Source organism: Microcaecilia unicolor, chromosome 8 (genome assembly GCF_901765095.1).
Source record: "Microcaecilia unicolor chromosome 8, aMicUni1.1, whole genome shotgun sequence".
In the NCBI taxonomy this organism is placed as follows: domain Eukaryota; kingdom Metazoa; phylum Chordata; class Amphibia; order Gymnophiona; family Siphonopidae; genus Microcaecilia; species Microcaecilia unicolor.
Window position 1 is genome coordinate 29,972,444 of NC_044038.1, and position 14,979 is coordinate 29,987,422.

Consider the following 14,979-nt stretch of genomic DNA (forward strand, 5'->3'; position numbering starts at 1 on the left):
TCGTTTTCAAAGCTCATAAGCTTACAAAGTTATGTGGAGGTGTATTTTCAAAGTACTTAATAGTAACCTATGTAACTTTGTAAGTCTAAGTGCTTCGAAAATCAGTCTCAATGTGGATTATCTCCTCAGGGTCCTAATAACCTTGGAAATTTTGTGCTAATCCATGGCCAGTCATATTTTTCTTCAGTTGTCTTTATAAAAATCGCCTTTAAAATACTGAATTGCAAATTTAACATATTAACCTAATGCATAATCTTATTTTAAAATGTTCTTGCAAAACTTTCCAGGGCTTGCTTACAGCAGCGTAATGGTACAGTCAACTGTTGAGCCAACTCTGCTGAAATGCACTGTCGCAGCAGTATAGCGCCACTGTGCAAATAATACAAAGATCTGAACGTGCTACGTATGTTTGACCATGTGCGCACACATACAGCACAGTTCATAAACTTTTAAGCCATTTGTTCCCTCCCTCGTCTTGTTGGGACAGTCAAAGGGACAGGGCCTCCTGCCTTGCCTGTTTTCTATAGGAGATAGGAGTGATGATGGTGCTATACATACTGACCCTTGCATTGTGAAGCAGGCGGGTTTAGCTGCACTGTGTTAATTGCTGCTTATTTACCAAAGGTGTCAGGATCAGGACTTGCAAACCAGAGTACTAGGTGATAAACTAGGCTCCCTATAGGTTTTAAGCCTTAAGTATAGCTGAAAAGCTTGCATATTGAAGAAAACATAGTAATGTTTTGTGCAGTTTCAATAATGTGTTCTAAATTATGTAATACAGTACATAATATGTATAGATCTGTTTAATTATAAATATTTGACTTATAAAGAATGTAGTTTCATACTTATACAAAAGCTATCAAAAGATATGTGCCTTGTGCAAGAATAGCACTTTATTTTGATACATCAGAACACTGAACTTTGCGCAGATGGGACACTTAAAGAATCAGTTCTAGAGTGCAGTGTCTGATTTACAGAGAAGACACTTTCAAAACTTTAAAGCAGGTTCTCGAGAGTAGGTAGAGAGACAGTTTCAGGAAGCACATTTCAGGTTCTATTTAAGCCCCAGTGGTTGAGATGGACCATTTCATGGCCGCGAGGACCTAGATCCAAGAAATTCAGGGCTAGAAGCAAAACTGAGGCAATGCTTCAACTGTGATAGCCATTTTTTCAGTGGTGGCCTCCATTGCTGTGGTTTCTACCTATGGATAACTGCCCACCCCAAGACCTGAATGCCAAAATTAAGGGCATGTCTGGTAAAGGCAAGAGCAGTCAGCTCATTCACAGGGAGAACTTTCTTTCATAGAAAACGACAGTGGAAAAAAAAATCAAAAGTGCTGATTTTTGAATTTTTTCTTTTTCTTTTTTTTAATTTTATGTTTTGTAAAGCAGTCATATGAGCAGTGAGCTCTTGTGGGCATTTAACTGCCAGAGAATGTTTACTGAGTCGTGTAGGTAGGTGGCTGGAGGAAATAACTAATGCTCTTTTTGAAAGAAGCAAAAAGTAAGATGTAAACAAAAAAAAAAGCCTATGTAACTTTAAAAAAAATGAGCATGCTATTCTATACAGAAGAACTTTTAAAATTTGTATTATGTTTACAACAGAGTCTTTCTGGTTGTTAATGTCCACTTTCTGTGCAGCCCAACAAAACGTGTGGGATTTCCATCCCTGCCACTTAAGCTGTGTCCTTTTAGTTTGTGCTTTTTTGTCATGAAATCGACTAGAAAATTTCTAGTTTTATTTTTTTTAGCTCATTTTTTTAGCTCATTGGGAAATCCTGCATTAACTATTAAGCACTGCACACAGCTAATTTTAAAATCTGATATATGCATCTCATTGAAAAGAAGAAATATATTTTTAGTTGCTATCAGCTGTAAGACAAGACAACCTGAGCTGTCAGCTTGCACTTGAACATTCCAGGACCCAACAGAAAGGGTCCCAGTTTTAAAATAACTTGTAATGTCTGTAGCATCATTAATTCCTGATGTAAATATGGTTAATGTATGGAATTATTAATTTACAGTAAGCAAGGTAAACATAGTTGAAACATCGAAAAACCCCAAATAGACACCAAAACAATGAGGGTACAGATTTTCTTTTCCAATTAGTACCAGAGTTTAATCATCATAACCTAAAACCATTGCAGCATGGGTTTAGAGTTAGTAATTAAACAGTCAAAATAGTCTAGCATATAATTTTTTTTCTTTAAGAGGTATCTGGTAAAACTTTAAAAGACTCAAAACCCTTAATTTTCAAACTCTCTAAATAGGTACAGCCACCATAATGTGCCGTTTGAGTTACCTCTGTTTGTAATTGCCTGCCTTCCTCATCTGCCAGAAACTTTCATCGTATTGGCCAGAATTATCTGCCCACATTCTGGCACAGCAATATAATTTGTTTCCCAGATGTGGTGAGCTAGTGGGGGATTTAATAGATATCTAGCATGTGGTAGCATGGATGGAGCCCGGAGTCATCTGATGAAGCATTTTGTGCAGAGCATACGAATGCATATTTTAATTGTACATTTTTTTTTGTGAAAACACCTATGGGTACTTCCAGTTCTTACATGAAGGCTGTTTTCATCTGTGAACTGTTCAGTATTTTCAGAGTTTACATAGTGATTATTAGGATCACTCTTATCTTTTTTTTTTTTTAAATTGTAAACATTGTTTAAGGTATTCCGGGGTGTATTCTTGAACCCCTGGGGGTTGTCGTGTTGGAAAAGGCGTCTCAGTTTACTTGACTGTAATTGGGTTTGTGCTGGCTGTAAGTGAGAGCAGTGTGGTGCAGGAAGAGAGCAAATCTTCTTCCCCCCCCCCCCCAAAGATAATGCAGGATACTTGTCTGAACACGGCAGCCCTGAGGCAGAGGTGGCCTTAAATAATAAGAAAATGACAAAAGGTGTGAGGCTGTACCTGCTGGTGTTTAAATACTGCAATGACTTTAAGCATAGCATGGTGTTCTTAGGTACATTTTTCAGCACCATGATCACTGGCCAACTGTAATTAGTAGATTACTTGTTTTAAATTTTACCTTGTTATTAGGGCTAAGTTTGAATGTTAGTTACACTGTGTATCTTGAGAAAAGTTTATTTAAGTGCCTTTTCAGAGTTGCCAGGTGTTATAATGGTTATTGAAACCTAATTCTTCCCTACAGGAAGTACTGTGTGGTGCAAATGTCAGGTCTTTGGTGCTACCTTTTAACTGGCTTAACAGGACAGTAAAGATTAAAAAAAAAAAAAAAAAAGCAAGCAAAGGTCTCCTATTTTAACTACTATTGTACTTTTACAATATTGGTGCTTTTAACGTTACCTTTGCAGGCACCGGTTGTAATTGACGGCTACCTCTGCCAATCACAAACAAGTTCATCCAGACAGACACCAAAGTTGACAGTACTTCGTACCTCATTCATTCATCCGCCCTTGTGAGTAGTCTACACGTAAGATGGAGATATTTTGACAAAGCAAACATTTTCTCTTCATCTGAAACACTACATATCAGTTGATGCCTTAATTAGACTGGATTATTGCTAATATAAGCTAATGTATTTAATTTTTATTTGCTCATTTTTATGCAAGCAATCTGGAGGGATTTCCTTTCTGAAAAGGCATAGGGTTTTTTTTTTTACCTGAATGCCCTGTATCTCAGGACCAGTTTGTTTGCAGTTAATGGGAGCTGTCTACAGAAGGTAGCTTTGCAAAAGGCATTCATTTTCTGTCAACTTTCGAGTCAGTTGTGTGATTTAATATAGTCAGGGTCCTGTGTGGACCTTTCAAGTATAGAAATGTACTAGTTTTCATGTTTAGACCAAAGATTTAATTGCAATATTTTGTACAGCATATGTTTTGTGAAAAAAAAGGTGTGTAAACTTCTAACTCTGGCTTTTATGATGATGGTTACAGAATTACAGTTTCTATTTAATGTTCAAATTTGCACTTATTTTCAAGTACAGTGTTACAAAAGCTGTAACATGTTATGTATATGGTTTCACTGTACCAATAAAACATAGACCTGGGTACTGAATTCATTGTTTGTGTGCAGTATTTTAATTACAAGGAATATAGCGTAAGACAAAAAAATTGGCATGGCTCATTTTTCCATTCCTCGTGCAGCAGAACAGAACCTATTTCATCTCTGGCTTTTTCCATTGTGTCCTTGCAACCAAGGAGCCTCCGTGCCTGTCCCAGGCTTTCTTCAGTTCTGTTAGATGTTTCTGTCTCCTCCACTCTTTTCTTGAATGTAACTGAACATCATAACATGACCTCTTGCTTTAGAACTTCCTTGCTGCTTGTGCATGATTTTTAGACCTTTTTGAGGTACTACTACTACTATTTGACATTTCTAAAGCGCTACTAGGGTTACGCAGTGCTGTACAATTTTTAACATAGAAGGACAGTCCCTGCTCAAAGAGCTTACAATCTAAAGGACAAATGTACAAACAGTCAAGTAGGGGTGGTCAGATTGGGGCAGTCTAGATTTCCTGAAAGGTATAAAGGTTAAGTGCTGAAAGCAACATTGAAGAGGTGGGCTTTGAGTAAGGATTTGAAGATGGGTAGGGAGGGGGCTTGGCGTAAGGGCTCGGGAAGTTTTTACTTTGTATTTACTTTGCCTCTGTCTTGTCACCTCCTCCTCCCTCCTCTAAGGTATACTGTGTTTTTAAGATCTTCAATCTCTTTTCAGAAATCAACATTAGGCAGACAAGGTCACCTGAGAGCAGCAGCTTTTGGCAATGGCAAAGAGCAGCTGCAGTAAAAGCAAACAGGTCCCGACTGCTACTCAAACTTGCAGAACCATCAAAGATGGTGAAAATTTTCCAAACAGCCGGTTCACCTAGGAAAAACTCTTTTTGAAATTGTCCTCACTATACAAGTGTGTATAGATAGGTGGATTAGAGATGGGCATTTAGTGCACTATTCGATTCATTTTAAATTTTTTTTTAACTAGGATTACATTTTTTTCTACTCCCCTCCGTTATCCAGCATTGCTGTCTCCCCTGCCTATCTTATTTCACACTGGCATAGCGCAGTAGAGGGAAGGCAATTGGCATCAGTTGCAGGTAGCATGTGGGAATCGCTGCCAGAAACCATATGAAAAGACAGATAAATGGGGAGGGGGGAAGAGATGCCAGACCTGTGTGCTTGGGGGGGGGGAGGGGTTAGTAGCAGGAGAGGAGAGAAATGGGTGTCTGTGGGTCAGAGGGAGTAGGTTTAGCAGCAGAAGGGAGACACTTGGATGTATGTACAGGGGAAGGATACCTAAAACAAGGAGTGGAAACTAGATCAGGCTGTTCAAAACAGACCACAGACTCCCAATGTGGAATTAGACATTTATTTAAGATGCGAATCCTGTTCAGAAGGAAAGGATCCTCAGGAGCTTAACCGAGATTGGATAACAGAGCCGGTAGTGGGAGGCGGGGCTGGAGGTTGGGAGGTGGGGATAGCGCTGGGCAGACTTATAGGGTCTGTGCCAGAGCCGGTGGTGGGAGGCGGGGATAGTGCTGGGCAGACTTATAGGGTCTGTGGCAGAGCCGGTGGTTGGGAGGCGGGGCTGGTGGTTAGGAGGCGGGGATAGTGCTGGGCAGACTCTACATCTGTGCCCTGAAGAGCACAGGTACAAATCAAAGTAGGGTATACACAAACGTAGCACACATGAGTTGTCTTGTTGGGCAGACTGGATGGACCCTGCAGGTCTTTTTCTGCCGTCATGTACTATGTTTCGACAAACACGTGCCTGCCTCAGGAGTCTTGATGCGTATATTTGACAACCACATCTATCCCTGGCAATATGTCTTGCAAAACAAACATAAGCTGGTCTTTAAAAAGACCGTTGAGAGTAAAAGTATGTATAGCGTGTAAATGCCGCTTCACGTGTGTGCTGAAACATGGTACCGTGTTGAGCCAACTTAAATTAAACTTCTTTAATTCCACATTGAGAGTCCTTGCTCTGTTTTGAAGAGCCTGATCCAGGTCCCACTCCTTGTTTTTGGCTCTGTCTACTCCTCCGTGAGTCTTTTGTGTTCTTTCCACTTCTTGTGGTCTTTTTGCAGGGGAAGGATGCAGCAGGACAGGAGAAAGGTAGGTAGGTACCTGTATGAGGGGAGGGAGAACAAAGTGCTATGGGAAGGAAGCGTGTGTATGCAACTTTTCATTATATTCAGGTTTAAACATTTTTTCCATACAGTCTGCACAGTGGAAATGTACTAGTACAAAACCATCCAGCCCAGAGGTGTGATTACAAATTTCAATACTTGCCCAGTGGCCTAGTGGTTAGGGTGGTGGACTTTGGTCCCGGGGAACTGGGTTCAATTCCCACTGCAGGCACAGGCAGCTCCTTGTGACTCTGGGCAAGTCACTTAACCCTCCATTGCCCCATGTAAGCCGCATTGAGCCTGCCAGTGGGAAAGCGCAGGGTACAAATAAAAAAAATATATAGATAATCTTTGTGGTTATTTTGTCCAAGTAACATAGTAGATGACGGCAGAAAAAGACCTGCATGGTCCATCCAGTCTGCCCAAGACAAACTCATATGTGTATACCTTACCTTGAATTTGTACCTGTCCTTTTCAGGGCACAGACCGTATAAGTCTGCCCAGCAGTATGTCCTGCCTCCCATCACCGGCTCTGGTACAGACCATACAAGTCTGCCCTCCCCTATCCTCGCCTCCCAACCACCACCCCCTCTTCCCCCCAACTGCTCCACCACCCAATTTCAGCTAAGCTTCTGAGGATCCATTCCTTCTGCACAGGATTCCTCTTTGCATATCCCACGCATGTTTGAACTCCGTTACCGTTTTCATCTCCACCACCTCCCGCGGGAGGGCATTCCAAGCGTCCACCACCCTCTCCGTGAAAAAATACTTCCTGACATCTTTCCTGAGTCTGCCCCCCTTCAATCTCATTTTTACAGGATTGTTCTGGGAGGGCTGGGGTTGAGGTGATCAGGATTGCTGAGTTCTTAATGATCAGAATCCTTGGGTGGGGTGGGGTGGGGAAGTCTAAGCACCTAAAAGTTAATTGAGAGGAGCATAATGAAGGTTTGCATAGGGCAGTGGTTCTAAACCCAGTCTTCGGGGTGAACTCATCCACTTAGGTTTTCAGGATATCCACGATGAATTTGCATGCATGAAAGTGATTTGCATGCATTGCCTCCTTGGTATGTAAATCTACCTCCATGCACATTCATTACAGATATGCTGAAAACCTGACTGGCTGGGTGTGCCTTGAGAACTGGGTTGAGAATCAGATGCATAGGACCTAATATTGAACCTGCCCTAGACTCTTGAGTAGTTCATCGGTGGACTCTGTCCCTCTCCTTTTGGAAATAGGACTTCCAGAACTGGACATAGTGAGCTCTACATAGGCATTGTTTAACCTTTTCCTTGCATCATGACATTTGCTGGCTCTTCCTGCTTTGTTACTTTGTTTCCATATTCTGTTTGCTGTTTCCCTTTGCTGTATGATGGAGCAGTGAGCACTTGGTGGGTGACTGTCATTAGTATCGCATGCAACAGTGGTTTCAGAGATGTGGATGGTCCTCTTCTAGGGATCAGTAACTCATCCCAAAACCACTAAACAGCGTTCACTAAGGAATGCCAGCCTCTGAGGATAGGAGACAGTCCAACATTTGTGACTTGAAGCTAAAACATCTTTATCACCAGACCACCTAGTGACAGTCTTGGCTGCCTCGTTGACCCTAAGGCCAAAATTGTGCCACCCTTTTTAAATAAAAAAAAAAAAAGTATCCTAGACAGTTTCCCTCTCTCCATCCACATGCTGTGTTATATGAAAAAAACCCCAAAGAATGTTAATTATTGGACATCTGGATGCCGCAATTAAGCACAGAAATGAAGGGGAACATCTGAATTTCATGCACATGGGAAAAGCAAAGATGATGGTTTCTGTGGTACTTTGAATTTGGTAGGTAGAACCTGAATGTGTGGCAACAGCAGCTGCAGCTCAACTGAATGCTGTAATCCCTGCATTTTTTTTCATTCTGATAATGCCATAAAGGAAATGAGTTTGAAATCCCTCTCTGAAGTGGAAAGAATTATAGCAGAGTTTTGTTTTGCATAAATCAGTGGGGGGGGGGGGGGGGGTTTAAGGTACATGAAAGTTAAGTTACTTCAAGAACTTTTTATGCAAAAGTCTGTGAACATTGTGTATCAAACTATATAAGACACATTATAAATAGTTGATAGAAACAAGGCTCTCGGATTGAAGTAAACTTTTGCAATATTCTCATTTTCGATACAGGGCTGTTCTAAGGCAATGTGAACTTTTAAAAGTGTATCTTTTGAAGGACAGAGTTTTTTTGTTGTTCTTTAATTCTTGTTTTCTTGATGATCTCATAGAAATGTCACTTCCATAAATCTGAGCATGTGGGCAACAGAGGAAATGAGTCATGGTTGAATGCTCTTGTGCATGGCCCCGAGATCTCTGTTGCCTTCTGTTGAAAGTTTCAGAAGACTGAATTGGGACTCCACATATGTAACCCCCCCTCCCCAAAAAAAAACAACCCCAGATAACCAGACAAAACTGTGTGATAAAGTAAGCACTACCTTGGTTTGTGAATGAGTCTTTGGCTGCTTTCAATAGGGTTTGGAAAATCTAATTTGATTGGTGCTTTAAAATATATTTCATAAATTATTCACCTCAGGAATATCATCTGTTGTGGTTTATAGATGTTATTGGGCTATTTTCAGGACCCACATCTGCTGAAAATTACCGTTCTATAGTGCCCCTAATGTGGCATTTTGCTTACTGTTAAATGAAAGCCTCCATTGGGCTGGGGAGAAGACTGTTCGCTTGAGTGGCTTAAAACATTGAAGATTTGGCACAGATAATTTACAGTTTCTCTTACTCCTGGTAGATCAATGGAATTGTGATTTGATTACTCTGTATATTTTTTTTTTCCTGGTGGAAGTTTGTACTTTATAAGGAATTTATTTTTAGGACCAATGATATGAGTACAATCCCTGGAACTAAAATGGTTTTTTTTTTGCAGTATAGATTTTGAGGTTCTTTCTCTTTAACATTTGGAAATGTAAACATTTTCGGTGAAAGGATGTTGTTTTGAGCTTGTTGTATTTTGATATTTTGTCCGTGAAATACTTCATTGAGTAGGAAAGAGCGTGTCTTTGGGTAGCACTAGTTCATCTCATGTTTCCTGTTACGTAGCCAATTTTTTCTTTAAGAAATCACCCATTAACATTAGTTAAAGAATATGCTTCGACTTCCACAGAGAATAAAGGTGCGATATATAGAATTTCAGGGAATATGCAAAGAAAACAGAAATAGCTCTTCAATAAGTATTCAAGAACCTGTGCATTCAATTTTGCACACCAAGTGTGAAAATGGGCACACAAGATTATAAAATTAGGGGACCTCTGTGCAGAGTGAGTTTACCTATTGTCTGTACATGGGTGAAGAAATGCATAGAGTCCAGCATAGTAACGTAGTAGATGACGGCAGAAAAAGACCTGCATGATCCATCCAGTCTGCCCAACAAGATAAACTCATATGTGCTACTTTTTGTGTATACCTTACCGATTTGTACCTGTCCTTTTCAGGGCACAGACCGTATAAGTCTGCCCAGCACTAACCCCGCCCCCAACCACCAGCCCCACCTCCCACCACCGGCTCTGGCACAGACCGTATAAGTCTGCCCAGCACTATCCCTGCCTCCCAACCACCAGTCCCGCCTCCCACCACGGCTCTGGCACAGACCGTATAAGTCTGCCCAGCACTATCCCTGTCCCAACCACCAGCCCCGCTTCCCACCACTGGTTGTGGCACAGCCGTATAAGTCTGCCCAGCACTATCCCTGCCTCCCAACCACCAGTCCCGCCTCCCACCTATCAGTCCCACCTCCCACCACCAGCTCTGGCACAGACCATATAAGTCTGCCCAGCACTATCCCCCGCCTCCCGCCACCGGCTCTGCCACCCAATCTCGGCTAAGCTCCTTAGGATCCATTCCTTCGGAGCTTAGAATATGCTTCGACTCCCACAGAGAAATAAAGGTGCGATATATAGAATTTCAGGGAATATGCAAAGAAAACCGAACTATCTCTTCAATAAGTATTCAAGAACCTGTGCATTCTATTTTGCACACCAAGTGTGAAAATGGGCACACAAGATTATAAAATTAAGGGACCTCTGTGCAGAGTGAGTTTACCTATTGTCTGTACATGGGTGAAGAAATGCATAGAGTCCAGCATGTCTTCATTTATCATGGAGCTGTGCGCCATCGCTATGCATCACCTCTGAAATAAAGCAGACAGGCTTCAGATTTTCTGTTTTTTAAGCCTAGTTTCCTATCGGAAAATGACTGCTTTATGTGTCAGTTCATCACTCCCCTCCAACAAGTTCTGAACGATTCATCCAGTTTCATTCAGATTTGTGGCACAGATTGTTGAGTGCTTAGTGACATCCCTCTTCTACCTGGTCCCGTTCAGTTGAAATCTTAGGTCAGAGTATAGTTTGATATCATTGAGTAATTTTTTTGAATGCTGCCTTGCAATTGGGCAGTGCCTGGGGTAATCCACTGCCTCTTTCTTGTCTAGCAGGAAAAAAAAACTATTTCTAATGTTTGTTGATGCTTTCACTCCACATAAATTCTCATGTTGAACGTTGTAATAACTTTGTGCAAATTTCTGAACCAAAGAAGGCAATGGTGCATCCTGAAATATTCACACAAAATGTCAGTGGTATCCACTCCCAATCCTTGAGGGCCACCAGTGGTTTATGTTTTCAGAACAGCCTTAATGAGTGGAGGAGTGGCCTAGTGGTTAGGGTGGTGGACTTTGGTCCTGAGGAACTGAGTTCGATTCCCACATCAGGCACAGGCAGCTCCTTGTGACTCTGGGCAAGTCACTTAACCTCCATTGCCCCACGTAAGCCGCATTGAGCCTGCCATGAGTGGGAAAGCGCAGGGTACAAATGTAAAAAAAAAAAATAGTAGTATTGGAGATTCTAGATGGAATGTTGTTACTATTGGAGATTCTACATGGAATGTTGCTACTATTGGAGATTCTACATGGAATGTTGCTATTCCACTAGCAACATTCCATGTAGAAGCCTGCGCGGCCACATTGGTGATCTGCAAGGGCCGACTTCTACATGGAATGTTGCTAGTGGAATAGCAACATTCCATGTAGAATCTCAAATAGTAGCAACAGTGGAGGAGTGGCCTAGTGGTTAGGGTGGTGGACTTTGGTCCTGAGGAACTGAGTTCAATTCCCACTTCAGGCACAGGCAGCTCCTTGTGACTCTGGGCAAGTCACTTAACTCTCCATTGCCCCATGTAAGCCGCATTGAGCCTGCCATGAGTGGGAAAGCGCGGGGTACAAATATAAAAAAAAAAAAAAAGATGTATGAAATTTAATTCCATTATATGAAAATCTGAGCCATAGTGTCTTGAAGACCGGGAGTGAAGACCCATTGCCCTATGTAATCCTGCTATTGCTAATGGGACTATTTATGTAAGCAGAACAATGGAGTGAGGCTTAAATGGGACACCCCCTCATTCTCCTGAAAACTCTCCTGCAGGAAAGACTTGCCTACTAATCTACACATGAAACGCTGGAAAATGCTTATCAAATTCACACTAAGAGGCTTATTTTCAAAGCACTTTGGGAGGCTAAGTTCCATAGGTTTCTATGGAACTTTGGGAGGCTAAGTGCTTTGAAAATGAGCTTGTAAGTGGAATAGTTCGGAGAATTTATATTGTTCTGTTACTTCATCTTCTTTAAATGTGAATTAACTGGTGAATTTTCAAAGCGATTTAACCAGGCAAGCGAGCCTCTTGCCCAGTTAAATTGCCTGTGGCTGCCTAACCGCCAATATTCTCTGGTTAATATCGGCTCTAACCACCCCTGCGTGGCAGGTTAGTACAAAGATAGTCCGAGGAGGCTGGTGCTTAGGTGGAGCTGGTACTTAAACGGTTAGTGGTGAAATTTAGACCAATAACTGGTTAAGGGGTCCTTTTACTAAGGTGTGCTGAAAAATGGCCTGTGCTGGTGTAGAGCGTGTATTGGACGCTCACTGGTCCATTTTTTTTAGTGCGCCTGCAAAAAAAAAAGGCCTTTTTTGGCCAAAAATGGACGTGCGGCAAAATAAAAATTGGCGCGCGTCCATTTTGGGCTTGAAACCTTACCGCCACCCATTGGCCTAGCGGTAAAGTCTCACGTGTTAACTGGCCAGTAATGGTCTACATACGTACAATTTGGATTACCACCCAGTTAGCACCATGCACTGGAAATTTTCCAGTGCGCCTAGTGGACGCACATAAAATAGGAAATTACCACCCAGGACTTGTGGTAGCCAGGTGGTAGTTCAAAATTGACGCACCTATGCGGCTTAGCAAAAGGGCCCCTAAGTAAGCACCTAAAGTTCGGACACCAACAAGGCTGTTCTAATTTTAGCTGCCAGTGCCTGGTTGTCTTCCGATAGTGGCATCAGGCATACTGGTGCCCCCTCCTTCCACCCTGATCATGATTCCACTCCATCCCCATAGCCCCCCCCCCCCCCCCCCCCAGGCCAAATTGTAACTTCCTGATGGTCTACTGGGGTCCTACAGGCAGAAGCAATGCCTTTCACAAAATGGTCATGACCCCTAGTGGCAGTCTTGCAGTACTTATACTGCATGTCAACTGGGACTTGCATAAGCTTTGGCAGCTGGCACTTGTGTAATTAGCCTTAGATATTACATGCCAATGCCCAGACATGGCTGACATTGAATATCCAGGACTAATTCTGCCTGTGACAGTGAGCTTTTATAAAACACTGCCCACTGTGGCCTGAATGTTGACCGGTAAGTCTTTATGCATAGATATAAATGTTAAAAGAAAAAAAAAACCCACTTAAGTGACTCATCTCTTATGGAGGTGGGATCTGTATATGGATCCCCTGTTGGGGGGGTTGGACCTAGGCATACTATAGAAGTGCTGTGCTCAGTCTTGGGGAGAGAGGAAAGAAGGTTGCCACTAATTTAAAACAAATCGGAGAAAATTTTTCTTAACCCAACGCGTAATTAAACTCTGGAATTCGATGCCGGAGAATGTGGTGAAGGCGGTTAGGTTAGCAGAGTTTAAAAAGGGGTTGGACGGTTTCCTAAAGGACAAGTCCATAAACCGCTACTAAATGGACTTGGGAAAAATCCACAATTCCAGGAATAACATGAATAGAATGTTTGTACGTTTGGGAAGCTTGCCAGGTGCCCTTGGCCTGGATTGGCCGCTGTCGTGGACAGGATGCTGGGCTCGATGGACCCTTGGTCTTTTCCCAGTGTGGCATTACTTATGTACTTATGTGGCGACCCCTATTAGCCAGTGAGTAATGCTGTGGGTGCTCTTTGGCTCCTTGCTGATGTCTCTCCAGGCCTCCGGCTAGCAACTATTCCTCCAGTCACCCAGGTATGTTTGGGGGTAAGGAGAAAGGATAGAGAGCACTGAAGGAGAAAATGGGATTAAGCAGGCCTGGATTTAAGACTGGCAGTCAGTCACAGGTACTGTGAGGGAAGGAGATCAGATTTTAGGGTCTCTTCCTCTGTTTTGGCTGATGCTGGTCTTAGCTTGCAGATATTTTTAGCTGGCACCGGCAAGGAAATTAATTATTGCAGGGCATATACTGGTGATGTGCTCACAGGCCCTGTGGTGATCCTGCCTCCTTTGCGCTTCTAATAAAGATTTGATTGGATTGGATGGATGCTTTGTTTACTCTAGCTGGAATTTGATTTCACAGAAACATTGGAATAAAACAGGACTGAAATAGCTTATCGGAAAAATCTATAGGTATGCTATGTTGTTGAAGCACAGTAATCTGAGCAATAATTTTTAAAGTGCTTTCCAAAGGAAAATGAAGATTTCAGCAATTTGTTGTGTGTGTATGTTCATCTATTCCTTCCCCCCCCCCCCCCCCCGCATGTAATTTTTGGTTCACTGTCCTGCCAACACTAAGAATATATCATAGTAACATAGTAGATGATGGCAGAAAAAGACCTGCACGGTCCATCCAGTCTGCCCAACAAGATAAACTCATATGTGCTACTTCTTGTGTATACCTTACCTTGATTTGTATCTGCCATTTTCAGGGCACAGACCGTAGAAGTCTTGCCCAGCACTAACCCCGCCTCCCAAACACCAGCCCCGCCTCCCAATCTCAGCTAAGCTCCTTAGGATCTATTCCTTCTGAACAGGATTCCTTTATGTTTATCCCACGCATGCTTGAATTCTGCTACCGTTTTCATCTATGTGATGTTTTTCCGAGGGTACAGTAGTACTAAAGTGGTTTAGGTTGTTCTCAGTTCCAGCGTTTTAATCTTGGAAGAAGAATTTTTTTCTGAGTCTTGGCCTCTTTCCCAAGGAGTCTCTCAGGGCTCAGTGGTATCTCTTCTTTCGTTTCACTTGAATTTGGCCCCTTTAGCGTGGGAAATGGGAGAATTTGACAGTGGGCTTCCTAGCTGTGCAGACGATGTACAATTGTTGGTATTTATAAAGAGTGATCAGAAAAAGGTCAGTGGGGAAACTAAACCATTGCCTAGGGAAGGAAGCTCGTTGGCTTTGATTGCACAAACGATTGAATGTAGGGAAAATGTTCCGCTTATTAATTATTTATTTATTGCATTTGTACCCCACATTTTCCCACCTATTTGCAGGCTCAATGTGGCTTACAATATTACATCATGGCCAGCGTCACGCAAGCGTAGGTAAACAATTAGGTTACATACAAATAAATAAATGTAACATAATGGATTTTATGCTGCCCTCTGTGGTGGGTGTTGATTGGAAGCGGTAGATGAAGTTGCAGATCTTGGGGTTAGATTTGACAGTCACTGATTTAATCAGAAGTTGGTAGTATAGTTAGATCCTTCAGTTAATTTGCTGGCTTTTTCTGCATTTGACAGTAAGCGCATTTGGAAGACTAGGGGGGAGGATAACTTACCAAATTCAAATTCCACAGCAGCTCCTCAGGGTCGTGGG